This window comes from Triticum urartu, chromosome 2A (genome assembly GCF_056163025.1).
Source record: "Triticum urartu cultivar PI428250 chromosome 2A, HENAU_Tu73, whole genome shotgun sequence".
NCBI lineage: Eukaryota > Viridiplantae > Streptophyta > Magnoliopsida > Poales > Poaceae > Triticum > Triticum urartu.
Genome location: NC_141874.1, coordinates 627,120,414 through 627,135,473, shown reverse-complemented (window position 1 = coordinate 627,135,473; position 15,060 = coordinate 627,120,414).

Here is a 15,060-nt window from a genome sequence, read left to right as displayed (position 1 = left end):
ATGAAAATTATTGAACTTGAATCTTCGTTACAATCTTCCTGAGAATCACCGGATAAGAATATTGACGGAAAAGGAATGGTGAAGCTTCCCATCAATAAAATGATACTTGAATAAGAAATCTGAGTCCTCGAAGAAGAAGGGTGGGTGGGCGGGAAAAACAAAGGCAACTTGGAGATGGATGAAACAAACACCGTTGAGAAGACTTGAGTTGATCTTGCGGATGTTGAAATGATCGGATCCACTCGAGGAGAGACACGCCGGTTGAAAAGGATTGGCAAAACAATCTCGATGATCAAGAAGGATTAGTATTCACATAGGAGTATGAGAACACTGCTTAGGGAAGGTATGGAATCAACATTTGACTTCGAAGCAACTCGAATACCACAACTCAAAACAAAACAAAGGATTGGCTTGCAGAATAAGCCGGAACAAACATATGATAGAGATTTCGTCCGAAGTTTTCGTGGTGGGGCCTACACGGGCTCGATCATACAACACCATCATGTACAAGGCAGTGCACATGACATACGAAGCGTCCCCGAGTCGGCAAAGCCAAGGACTCTTTAAGACACAACGAGACCACTGTAAAACCAACCGTGGATAGGCGGACCACTAGACGTCGAACCCCAATTTCGTATCATACATCTGTCGGAAAGAAATCCTAGGAGCTACTTGAATTCCCACTAATAAACTCCCGAAACTTTTCGGTTATGCAATCAGGTGTTGGGGATACAGGGGAAGCATAATATCTCACCCAAAACTAGCAAATCCTACATCCAGCTGTATCCATCCTTCAACACATAACCAAGAAACCTTCGGAAATCATCTACCTCAACCTTCGAAAAGCATCCATTATACGAGTTATGGAAATACTCCCGAACTCCCGCCCCAGTACGGGGTGGCGTCGAGGTTATCTCACCAACAACTGCATAAAAGAGATTTTCGATGTCGGCGAAACTAAACTCAGATATTCCAGAACTGCAATGATAAAATTGTGACGACAACACCTCGTAGCTCAACTCCCCGGGACACTGCGACAACCGCTAAATGACAGGAGGCACCAAGAACAATGTTCTCGTCACAAAACCATCGGAACGATTCCAAGATACCCACGTGATCCTAATTTTTTTTAGTGAAATTTGAGAAGAGAAGAGTCAAAACTCTACGTCAGGATGCCTCACCAGAGCGACGAAGGGACTGAGGAGTAATAACAAGTCCTAACTCTCTGATATATATAATTCCTAAATGAATCAAAACATTTTTCTAGACTCAACAACGCCAGCTATTCGATCAAGCAGGGGGCTCCTAAGGTCGGGGAAGGCTCTGATTACCAACTTGTAACGCCCTCGATGCGGCTATATCTCCCACGTGTCGAAGCATGACTTAGAGGCATAACCGCATTGAAAGCAATGTCGCAAGTGAGGTAATCTTCACACAACCCATGTAATACATAAGGGAAAAAGATACATAGTTGGCTTACAATCGCCACTTCACACAATTACATGAATAAAGCATTACATCAAACAGATACAATCAAGGTCCGACTACGGAACCAAAATAAAAGAAGACTACCCAAAAGCTACACAGATCCCCGATCGTCCCGACTGGGCTCCACTACTGATCAACTGGAAACGGAACAACATAAAGGACAAGATCTTCATCGAGCTCCTCCTTGAGCTTGGTTGCGTCACCTGCTCGGTAACATCGGCACCTGCAAACTGGTTTTGGAAGTATCTGTGAGTCACGGGGACTCAGCAATCTCACACCCTCGCGATCAAGACTATTTAAGCTTATGGGTAAGGTAAAGGTATGAGGTGGAGCTGCAGCAAGCGACTAGCATATATGGTGGCTAACATACGCAAAAGAGAGCGAGAAGAGAAGGCAAAGCACGGTCGAGAAACTATGATCAAGAAGTGATCCTAGAACAACCTATGTCAAGCATAACTCCAACACCGCGTTCACTTCCCGGCCCCGCCGAGAAGAGACCATCATGGTTACACACGCGGTTGATGCATTTTAATTAAGATAAACTTTATGTTTTCTACAACCGGACATTAACAAATTCCCATCTGCCCATAACCGCGGGCACGGCTTTTGAAAGTTGAAATCCCTGCAGGGGTGTCCCAACTTAGCCCATCACAAGCTCTCACGGTCAACGAAGGATATTCCTTCTTCCAAGACATTCCGATCAGACTCGGCATCCAGGTTACAAGACATTTCGACAATGGTAAAACAAGTCCAGCAACACCGCCCGAATGTGCCGACAAATCCCGATAGGAGCTGCACATATCTCGTTCTCAGGGCACACTCAGATGAGCAGTCCGTACAACTAAAACCAAACCTCGAGTTTCCCCGAGGTGGCGCTGCAAAAGGCTCTAGTTTGGACCAACACTCAGAGGAGCACTGGCCCGGGGGGGGGGGGGGGGGGTTAAAATAATGATGACCCTTAGGAGCGCGACTCCCAAGGGAAAAGAAAAGGCTAGGTGGCGAATGGTAAAACCAATGTTGGGCATTGCTGGAGGAGTTTTATTCAAGGTGAACTGTCAAGGGGTTCCCATTATAACCCAACCGCGTAACGAACGCAAAATCCGGGAACATAACACCAATATGACGGAAACTAGGGCGGCAAGAGTGGAACAAAACACTAGGCATAAGGCCGAGCCTTCCACCCTTTACCAAGTATATAGATGCATTAATTAGATAAGAGATATTGTGATATCCCAACAAGTAAACATGTCCCAACAAGGAACACCATCTCCATGTTCCAACAAGGAACAAACTTCAATCTTCACCTGCAACTAACAACGCTATAAGAGGGGCTGAGCAAAGCGGTAACATAGCCAAACAACGGTTTGCTAGGACAAGGTGGGTTAGAGGCTTGGTTCACAATATGGGAGGCATGATAAGCAAGTGGTAGGTATCGCAGCATAGGCATAGCAAAAGAGCGAGCAACTAGCAAGCAAAGATAGAAGTGATTTCAAGGGTATGGTCATCTTGCCTGAAATCCCGCAAGGAAGAAGAACGAGTTCATGAAGAAGATAAACGGACGTAGTCGAACGGGTCCTCACAATCACGACGTTACCGGAACCAACCCGAAGAAGCAACACCGGAAAGAAGCACACAACATAGTAAATAAACAACACATGGACATGGCATGATGCACAACCAAGTATGATGCATGTCCGGTTTAATGATACACGGCATGGCATGGCAAAATGCAACAAACAATACTACAGTTTAAGTGGAGATCAATATGCAACGAGTTGCATATTGATGGAACACCACATGACTTATTTAGTTCTCTCTCGGTTATGTTCCCAACAATATTAAATGTAGTTAAACATGGCAAGAGGTGAAGCATAACAAAACTACACCATCTAAACAAATTAAATGTGGCTGGATATAACAACTAACGAATCCGGTAAATCCCCATATGCCTTAGTAATTTATTACAACAACAATTTAAACATTTAATTGTTGTTATCATGATGCGGATGACATGAACAAGTTTTATGCAAGTATTATGAAAATATTGATAAGAGCATTATATGAAGCATTTGTCATCGTGGCGGAAACGAAAGGGGTGCCACGGCAATGAGTCCGAAAGTGATGCCACGGCAACATATCAGTTCCGGTAGCTCATGGAGATACTGGTGCAAAAGGAAGTGGCGGGAGCGAGCAAAAGAAGGTGGGGCGCTCCCGGATACCGGGTGTCCCATGTGTCGGCGCCATGGCAACCGAGGGTCATGCACGTAACAAACGGGCACGCTGCAAACACGGAGTTCATCTCGTATCACAAAACATTCGTCCACGGCGGTCATCTCGACGTTATACCTCTGAAGCGTGCATTATCGGAGCAGTTCGAGTCGGCGTAGTGGAAGTAGACATTCACGGGTCTTCAAGGGAAGTAGTGGTTCACGTTCGTTTTCAGAGAGGTACTTGACGAATCCAAGGTTGCCAAGGGCGACGGTAGTAGAACTTGGCGAATCCGAGTTTCTCGGAGGTCGTCATCGAACTTGGTCAAATACACAATGTGGGTAGATGTTCACTCGACGGCCTTCGGCGACGGTAGTTGTACACGGGTCTTCGGCCACGGAAGTAGTCGTACACGTTTTCGTAGAGGTTCAGGGTCAACGACACGGAACTTGACGTCCACGAGGTCTTCGAGGGTCGACAGTAGGAGTACTCGGTCGTTTCAAAGAGGTACTTGGGGTCTTCGAACTAGCCGGTCTCATTCTTGTGACAAAGTTAAACTTGAAGTTTTGGTTCATCGGTCTTCGGCGATGGTAGTCGTTCACTTGAAGGCGGTGGACGAACTTGGCGGTCCTCGTCGTCCTGGTACTTGGCGTTATTCCCTGTTCGGGGTCGAGCTTGACGTGTCGGCCTTCGATGGAGGCAGGAGCGGGGTTTGACGGTGGAGCTCGGGAGCAAACCCCAACACAGAAGACCACAGGAGCTCGAAGCCGCAGGGTCACGTGCAGGAAGCGGAGCAGGGTCGAGCGGCGCTGGAAACGAACCTAAAAAAGGAGAAGGGCGGGCAGAGCTTGCCGGGGCGACGTGCGGGTGCAGAGGCGGCCATGGCTGGCGAAACAGCGAAGGGGAGGCAGACGGCGTCGGAGCAGGAACGTGGTGCCTGGCGCGACGATACAACACGGACGCCGTGGCAGGGAGGCGGCGAGCTTGACGCCGAACGGAGGGAGGAGAAGGCGCGGCCGCGAGGAGGTGAAGGAGAGGACGGTGAGGCCGGAGGAACTGGCAGGGCTCGGCGGCGACTTGCTGCTGGCAGCGCGCTCCAGCGAGGCCGGCATCAGGCCGCGTGGCCCGCGAGCGTGCAACGAGGGCGAGGAGACAGCCCCCGGCGGGGGGAAAGGCAGCAAGGCGCCGGGTCGCGTGTGGGGTGGCCTTCCTGATGGACCTCGGCGGCGGCGGAGGCATGGGACGACGAACGGGCGGCGCAAGGCGGTGGCTCACAGGGAACGAGAGGGAGATGGTGAGAGAGAGATCGAGGGGATCGGGCTCTGGCTGGCGGTGCTTGGGGGAACGAAGGAGAAGGAGGGGTTCGAGGGAGATGGGCTTAGGTTTAGGTTGGAGCGTGGGAGGCCCTGGGCCAAATGGGCCACGGGGAAGCAGGCCGCGTGACCGCGGGCTCTGCTCTCTTAACCTCTCTCACTTACACTCCTTAAAAGAAAGAGGGAGACAAGAAAGAAAAAAAATAGAGAGAAGAAAAAGAAGAAGAGGAATTTAGGGAACGAATTTGAACATGCATGTAATTTAATTGGAATCACAAAAATATGCTTGGTCCAAGAAAATAGGTAGGGAGCCCAATTAACAAAATGGAGATGTTTTGTAGATGTTTGGGGATGTTCCGGATCCAATGGTGACGACTGCCCGGGTCGGGTCCGGGATAGCTTTCGGGCGCGCGCGCGAGGAGGGTCGCGGGCTGACGAGAGAGGTTAGGTAGGTCCTGGCGGTGAGTGGTAGTGGGCTGAGATGAGAGGAGAGGAGTGTAGCCCGACAACTGTTTCCGGAGACCGAAAACGCCCGACGTATGACCGGCTATACTGCCGCTATAGTTAATCGTTGGGGAATCAAACGATCTCCGAATGCGATGAAACTTGACAGGCGGTCTATCTACACTATAATAAGACCACACGTCAACTCTCATCCCATTCTGAGAACATTTTCCGGCCACTTATTAAAATATTATTTCGGACATGTCGCGGGCGTGTGCAAATGTGGTTGGGCTCAGAACGGACAACGGAGAGAACTCGGAGAACCCGGACGAACGCAAGTTTTGAAAACATGATGATGCAATGCACATGATGACATGGCAAGATGCAACACGCAAGCGAATGACAAAGCAACAACAGCGAAATAACTGGAAGACACCTGGCACATCGGTCTCGGGGCGCTACATGGGGTGTGCGGACTTGGGCTCGAGTGCGGGGAAATGGATAGGCAAAGGAGGAAGAAGGCGTGGATGAAAAGGTGGATCCTTATCCCCTTATATGGGCGGACACGACTATGCGTCCCCACCAGCCTGGTAAAATTCGCTTATCTCCCAAGCGCCGTAATCAATGGCGCGGTTGGGTTACCCACGCCCGTATTGATGAGAATCCCAGAATAAGGGGACACGATCTCTGCTTTGACAAGACGTGCCAAGGAAACCGCCTCGCTAAATGCGCTGAGGTGGAATAGTAAAACAATTCGTATAAAGACTTGGCCGTGGTGTGATGTCATGCTACGGAATACGTCAGTAGATTAGATTTGTGTAAATATTATCCTCTCTATGGCAATATGTGGAAACTTACTTTGCAGAGCCGGACACTACTTTTGTGTTCAAAATCTTCTCTGAAGTACTTGGAGGAGGAACCCGCCTTGCAATGCCGAAGACAATCTGCGTGCCGGACTCGTCGTCATTGAAGCCTAGTTCAGGGGCTACTGAGGGAGTGCTGGATTAGGGGGTGTCCGGATAGCTAGATTATACCTTCGGCCGGACTCCTGGACTATGAAGATACAAGATTGAAGACTTCGTCCCGTGTCCGGAAGGGACTTTCCTTGGCGTGGAAGGCAAGCTTGGCGATACGGATATGTAGATCTCCTACCATTGTAACCGACTCTGTGTAACCCTAGCCCTCTCCGGTGTCTATATAAACCGGAGGGTTTTAGTCTGTAGGGAGAACATACAATCATACCATAGGCTAGCTTCTAGGGTTTAGCCTCTCTGATCTCGTGGTAGATCTACTCTTGTACTACCCATATCATCAATATTAATCAAGCAGGACGTAGGGTTTTACCTCCATCAAGAGGGCCCGAACCTGGGTAAAACATTGTGTCCCCTGCCTCCTGTTACCATCCGCCTAGACGCACAGTTCGGGACCCCCTACCCGAGATCCTCCGGTTTTGACACCGACAGTGAGCAATTATTGTGCACTCAAAGAAGTTTAGTTTGAGTGGCCACCAAAAATTAGAAATGATTCCATGAATGCAACAAATGTTAATAACTAGCTATAAGACAAAACATGGCTTGAATTATAATAGACAGACCATATTTGCAGAATATTAGAGATAGCATTTTAAAAACAGTGAAAAACAACAGCATACAAGACATTGAATTGATGGTAACAGGATGACGAGAAATGCTAATATAACCCCATCCAGTGTTATTCACCTCAGACTAATGGTCTATCTGAAAGTGCTAGTGATCGACTAGAGGGGGCGGGTGAATAGGCGATTTTTATGAAAGTCTTCAAAACATGGAAGTTTCGAAGACAACCGATAGAAATAAACCTATTACCATGCAGCGGAAGGTAGACTACACTAGGAAAACCATAGTCAAGTATTCAATGAAGTGAAAGCGCAATGACTAATAGCAGCTAGGCAGTAAGGATCAGGTAGTAAGATATTGTGAAGCCAATCAGAACAAGCAGTCACTCAGTGAAGACAGAAGATAATGCAATCATACAATAACTTCACAAGGACCAACAGTAAATAAAGGGTAGGGGAGGATGAAACCAGTGACTCGTCGAAGACAATGATTTGTTGGACCAGTTCCAGTTGCTGTGACAACTGTATGTCTGGTTAGCGAGGCTGAGATTCAACTCAGAAGCCTCGTCTTCACCTTATTCCCCTTGAGCTAAGGACACCTAGTCCTCGCCCAATCACTCTGGTAAGTCCTCAAGGTAGACTTCCAAACCTTCACAGACTTCGTTCATCGGCGATCCACAATGACTCTTGGATGCTTAGAACGCGATGCCTAACCGGCTGGAGGATTCACAGTCCTCAAGTGTAATAAGTCTTCAGATCACACAGACAGGAAGACTTAAGTTATGCCTAACACTCTTTGGCTCTGGGTGCTTAGGGCTTTATCCTCGCAAGGAATTCTCTATCAAAGGCTTCGAGGTGGGTTGTTCTCAAACGACAAAAGCCGTACTCTAACTCTGAGCAGCCAACCGTTTATGGTTATAGGGGGGTGGGCTATTTATAGCCACTAGGCAACCCGACCTGATTTGTCCGAAATGACCCTGGGTCACTAAGGAACTTACACGTGTTCCAACGGTCAGATTTCAAACACACACGACAACTTTACTTGGACTACAAGCAAAGCTGACTTATCCAACTCTGGACAAGATTTGCTCTCATAGTCTTCACTCGAAGACATAGGATTTTTGGTTAAGCATCACTTCAGTCATGCTGACTAGTTCTCCTAGACCCCACTTAACAGTACGATGGTTCCTATGACTCAACAAAGAAAAACACAGAACAACGAAACTGCTAAGTCTTCGCGCTCCATAGTCTTCACGCGATGTCTTCTCTTGTCATAGTCATCAATGTGAATGTCTTCACATACCACCTTTGACTTCAATGTCTTCATACATTTTTAGGGGTCATCTCTGGTAGTAAAACCGAATCAATGAGGGACTTCTACCTGTGTTATCTTGCAATTCTCACAAACACATTAGTCCCTCAACTAGGTTTGTCGTCAATACTCCAAAACCAACTATGGGTGGCACTAGATGCACTTACAATCTCCCCCTTTTTGGTGATTGATGACAAACTAGTTGAAGTTTTCAACGGGGAATAAAATATGTGAAATTGTAAAGGATAGGTTATTGTCTTCATAAGTGGCAAAGGCTCCCCCTGAAGATGTGCATATAAGTAATTTGCTTTTGGTATGCAAATGCACATGGCAGGTGTACTTGTGGAGATCCTCTTCAACTTATGATGACAATTCATCATGCATGAAAAAGTATGTGAAGATAATGACATGCATAATGAAAAATGGACGTGTGCAAAATGATCTAAGTGCGGAATTTATCGTCGCACATGTGGAATTTATCATCGCATCGCAGAATCGCAAATAAGTAGCAGAAGACCATCGAGTTTTAAGTGTTACAACTCAAAGAACCAAATGTATCAAAATGAGAGTTGTAAACACTAGGCAAAATATAAAGCAACCTCCCATATGGACCTGCTTGAAAACTATCAAAATCATATGCTTCTCCCCCTTTTGTCAGTAAGGACCAAAAAGGTTTGAAGACATAGAGCGTCTACTCGTTCCCATGCGGAGTAGGTGAAGCAGCAAGGTCGTCGGTGTTGTTAGGCGGTGCAGACGAACTCGGGGCAGTGTCGATGCGTGCAGAAGTAGAGGGCAGTGAAGTAGCATCGTCTTCGTCATCAATCACTCTGGCATTCACAGTTGCCGCGGAGGAAGAGAACTCAGAGTCTTCAAGAGACGAAGTTCGTTGCAGCACAGTCCTTTTTGGAGGTGTGGAGTCAAACTTGAAGCGTTCAGAGAAGCCATCCTCTTGAAGATCGTCTTCAGAACACATAAGCGTCAGCCCTTTCCATGTACGCCGACAGGTTTCATGCTCAACAAAGGCATTCTTGGTGGCAAGATTGCGAATGCGGTTGACATCCACCAAGAGGCTTTGCATCTGACGCTTAAGCCAGTCATGATGCTTATCCTGTTTCTGATTCAGCGCGACGAGAAGCTCTCGGTCATTGAGGACACGAGATCGCCTTTGAGGCCTTTGCGCAATAGTGCTACCAGTGGTGTCAGTTTGAGCACGCGGGGCACGTGTGTTTCCAGCAAGGGGATAAACACGAGACACTGCTAAAATTCCTTCAATGGGCTGGGTGAAGCTTTGGTGATCAGCATTATGAAGATAAATGGGATCCTTAGGAGGCTCTGGGTAAATGGCTTCAACTGACCGATCAACCTCGGGCAAGAATATAAGATGATTACGCGCAGATAGCTGATAGTTGAAGGCTGAGTGTCGCTTGATTAGACACATGACCCATGGAGCATAGAATTTCAACCCAAAGATGTCGGAGCCAGACGCAGCCAACTGCCTAATGAAGAAGTCTTGAGCATTGAAGCTGATGCCATTGAAGATATAGAAAACCAAAGTCTTCATTGCTCCTTCAAGCTTTGCTGCAGGTGAGTGTCCTTTGACAGGCCATAGAGTCTTCCTGATGATGTGGTAGATGGTGCGAGGCAGGTACTCTAGGTCTTCAACAAAGAACTCCTTAGGATATTCAGCATCTGGAGGCAAAGGCTTCATTGTGCTCAGCATTTGACTCATGTTGGGTTCTGGCTTCTGAAAGATGCTTTCCAAGGCATTTTGATGTTGTTGACAACTTGTTCATAGTATTCACCAGGAGTGTGCAGGCCTGTGAGCTCAATGATATCAAGAGCTTTAGCTTCGTGATGGACATTGCCTGTCATCCACTCAAGGACCCAAGTCTTCGGATCCCTGTTGTAGCCTCAAATATGTAGAGTGGCATAGAATTGAAGCAACAATTCTTCATTCCAGTGCTCCTTGTCGGTGATGAACTGCAGCAGACCAGCATCTCTGAAACAGTCCAATGCTTCTTGGAGGCAGGGAGACCAGCCATAGCTTCAGAGTCGAGGCACATATGTGGAAATATGCGCCCTTGATTGTATAGGACACATGAATAGTAGCTGCGCTACTGATAGCTCCAGAACCGATCTGAAGAAATGCGCGATTTGGTATAAGGGTTCTTGGAGCTGTTGAAGAAGGTATTATGTGCCACGAAGCCATTCACATTGAAGACCCCAGGTGAAGTGGCAGTGCCTGGGAATCGTGGAAGTCTTGGCTTGGGCTTTCGGACATGAGGCCTGTGCTCGACATGGTACTCAAATTGTGGACCAGCAACAGGCGGAGGAGTCAGAATGGGCCATCGAACCATAACCGGCTGACCACGATCAAATGCCAGCTCCATTGTGTGAGGTCTTGGAGGGGGAACAGGTGCATTGGCATTGTCTTCATGGGCTTCAGGGGCCACATTGACTTCAGGTGGAGGCTCCACATTTGCTTCAACCATGACTACGTCATTGGCTTCATTGGTGTTGGTGGTGGCAGCCTCAGGATTCTCAACCTCCACTTTAGAAGCTGGAGGGTCGGTCACGTTCTCCTTGAGAACAACATCTTGGTGAGATGGGGGTGTAGCAACTCTTGGGGCTTCTTCTTCATCGGCTGATGCAGCCGGAACATCTTCAGCCAGTTTGGCTTCGGATTCAGTCACAGTAGGAGTGGCATCTGGAAATACTTGACGTGTAATAGATTGGTGGTGCACTTCTCCTTCTGGAACGCTCGATAGAGGGACTTGAGGCCTTGGTCCTTTGCAAAGCCTGCGCAACGCTGGCGACGCTTTTGGAGATGGAGTTTGCTGGGCCTCAACGTCATCTTCTTCTTCTTGCCGGGGTGGTGTGACTTGTTGTTGTTGAGTACTTGGAGTGTCTTGTTGTTGTGGGTGATCAGCCCACGATGCATCCTGAGCAATTGGCGTCAGAGGACGACCAATGCTGATGAGTTCACTGTTCGTGAGAACAGGCGATGATACCAAGTTGTGCTCGACCTGAGGAAGAACTACATCATCTTCAACATTGTCATGGTGACCAATGTCTTCAGCAGCGGTGGGTTCAACTGCTGGAATGTCTTCAGCTTCATGAGCCTCTGTGGAAGCAGGCTCATGGACAATCAGTTGGCGCTCTTGGTGTGCAGATGCAGGGAGAACCATTGAGATAGGTTCAACAACTAAGGGCTCTGTGGGAGCAGCCCGATCCTTCTTGGTTTTGCGCTTCTTCTTGGAGGGAGCAGCATCAGAGGCTTCAGGATGTTTCCTTTTTCTGGCTTCAGCCTCAGCAGTCCTTGTCGTCTTCAGTTCTGAAGCGGTTGACCTGACCTTTGGCTTCGAGCCAGTCATGCTGGCTGGGAAGATAATGGGATGTGCTTCCTGCCTTGGTGCTTCGGGTCTGGCCACAGCTGGCTTCTTCTTCTTCCTTACAGCCATCCTGGGATCGATGCCGGGACAACCAAGAGCCTTGCACTTCTCAGCCTCATTGTAGGCTTGCACACACTTGTCTGCCAGGCTCTCCATGCGCTCACGAGAGCCTTTAGCTTCTTCACGCTTCTTGAGAAAGGCTTCCTTGAGCTCGTGCAGCATGATCTGGATGTTTTTGACATCTTGCACGCTGAGCTTGGCCATGTGCTTCTTGAACTGAGCTTTCTCATAGTCGATCTTTTGCTTCAGTTCAACGATGCGCTGAGCTAGAGTTAGCTCAGAAGCAATGGCGCCAGTGAAGGCGACACTGAGGCCATTTGGAAGTTGCAGATCTTCAACGCTGAGGTTGGGTGTGTCAAACCACTCATCAATGAAGTTATGGATGATTGCCACATCAAAGAGAGGCAAATCATTGAAGATTTCTGCTTCTTCTTTGCTCTTGATCAGTTGCTCAAGAGCGTCATCTGCAAGATCTTCATCGCTGGACAGATCAATGGCGTCGTTGCGCAGAATAGCAACAACAGTCAGTTCTTGGCTGGTGTGTTGCAAAGGCATCTTTACTTTCGAGGGCTTGGAGATGCGTGACAAATCTTCAGACTGCACACTGTCTTCAGGAGGTGCAGTAGCCAGTGGCTTCGCCCGTGAGATTTTTGGTGCTGAGGCAGGCTTTGAAGCTTTAGGCTTCTTCAGTTTCTTTGGCTTCGGCGGTGCAGGCGCTTCATCAGATTCAGCGTCATCTGCAGGCTCATCCACGGCTGTCCCTTGAACCTTGATATGAGTGATGAGACCTTCCAGGTTGTAGAAGGGCCCTACAAGATTGGGTTCAGCTTCGCGGGTGCCATTGGCACGGGGAGTAGAAGGGCTAGGGTTGAAGTCAAGTCCCCATGACTTCTTGTTTTGCTTGGCCGAATTCTTGGCAAACAGGAAGTTGCACTTGAACAGATTGTCGTCACGACACCATAGCAATGACGATGGGTGTGCATCCGCAGGCTGTGGTCCATGGACCATGCAGGGATAGAAGCCTTGTTCAATGGCTTCATCTCTGGACCTGGGTTGAAGATTTCTATATAGGATGTCTCCCCATGATCGTTTGATGGCATTTTTCTCAGCATATTCCCGGGTCACAAACCTGTATTTGAACCATTGTTCTACCCAATATCTTCGAATCCATTGGATTCGGGTCTTGTGCTGATTGTAATCCTCTTTAGGATCTGTCTTGTAAAGCTCTAAGAGGTCATCAGGCAAATCTCTTGACGATCCCCCACGACGCTTTCTGCCACCCTTCCTTACCGATTTCTCTGTAGCCATGAACTTCAAACTGAATGGCTTCACCACGTTCAAGGGATTCAAAGGCTTTCGCTTGCTGGACAAACAGGAACTGGCTTTGGGAGAGTTAATGTGATGCTGTAAGAATTCTGCAAACGAATGCAGACTATGAGAACCAAGGGATTCTCCCACGGACATGTACCTGTGACAGCATTAGAGATGCGAGGGAAGGGGAAGAGGTCATATGCATTCTCAGAAGATTTTGAAGATAAATCAGTTTAGGAGACATTGACCTCATCGTGCGAAGACATTCACTTATATGTTGAGAGTTGGTTCCAGATTTGTACGAATCCGCGAATAAGTACAAGTGAGGAATCTAACTAGATATGAAGCTTAAGTGAATATTCTAGGCAGTATGAGATGCAGACAGGATAGATCCAACATTGTATAGGCAGAAACTTATTTTGGCAAACAGGATGAATCTTTGAGGATAAAAAAGATGGTAAAAATAGAGTTATATTTACCACGCGAAGAACTGCTAGATGGGAAGAGTAGGAGACCGAGCAGTTCAATCCACCATGCCCTATCTTGGCGACGGAGAACACCTACGGCGGCGGCGGAGAAGACGATGTCCGCGGCCGGCGTGAGGACGGCGTCGGAGAAGTCGCGGCAGCTAAGCGCTTTGTCACCGGCGTCGTCGAGAGCTAGCGGGGGCGCTAGGGTTTGACGAGGTGGAGAGGTGGAAGAAGGTTTTCTTGACCGCACAGGACATGTATTTATAAGGAAGTGTGCGGCACGGCGCAATTACGCAGGTGCCCCTGGCGGTTCACATCTGAGGAACACGTGGCAAACATGCAACATACTTGGAGTTGTCCCACATTCCCACGCACACCTGGATTGTCGGGTGGTCGTTCCCACTTCTCCGGGTTTCAGGTGAAGGAATTAGCATTGAAAACACACTTAATGTTTGTCTCTATATCTTCTGCTGACAAGGACGCAGAGAGGATATTCGACAGTTTCAATAGAATGCAAATGATTTGGAGAGATAGAGTTTGAGATAGAAAGCATAGAGAGGTTAGGGTCCGATCACATTCACTTAGTTCAAAAGATTCAACAAGAAGACATAGCTATAAGTGAATGCTGTAGAGGACAGAACACTAGTATATATATAATCATTGAAGATAATCATGAAGACAGGTTGAGATTGAAGCCAAACGAAATGTGAAGACATACCAAACGTAACGTCATGAGTGAAACACTTCAAACAGAAAAATTTGGTGGTGGCGTTACCCACCGTATAGGAAGTATTAGACCCAGACAGGGCGCACAATTATCGTGGCGCTCCAAAGTCAAATTCCACATTAATGTATTCACACTTAGAATGTAAGTCTTCATTGATTGAAGATATACTTTACTTCGTGTGTTGCACATCTAAGTCATCAATATGCATAAGTGTTAGGATGTGTGCCTGATCACAGGACATTTGAGGATTCCAAGATATTTAGCTCACACCGTAACTTGCAAAACCTCTTCTCATCCAAGGGCTTGGTGAAGATATCTGCCAATTGCTCTTCAGTGTTGACATGTATGATATCAATATCTTCCTTCACAACATGATCTCTGAGAAAGTGATGACGAATTTCAATGTGCTTTGTCTTCGAGTGCTGAACTAGTTGTTGGCAATCTTGATGGCGCTTTCGTTGTCGCAGTAGAGTGGCACTTGCTTCAGATGAATGACATAGTCTTTGAGTGTTTGCTTCATCCATAGAAGCTGAGCACAGCAAGATCCAGCAGCAATGTATTCAGATTCAGCAGTGGAGAGAGATACACGGTTCTGTTTCTTTGAAGACCAACATACAAGTGATCGTCCCAGAAAATGACATGTGCCTGATGTAGACTTGCGGTCCACCTTGTCACCAGCATAATCAGCATCCGAGAATCCAACCAGATCAAACTCCGAGCCCTTTGGATACCATAATCCTA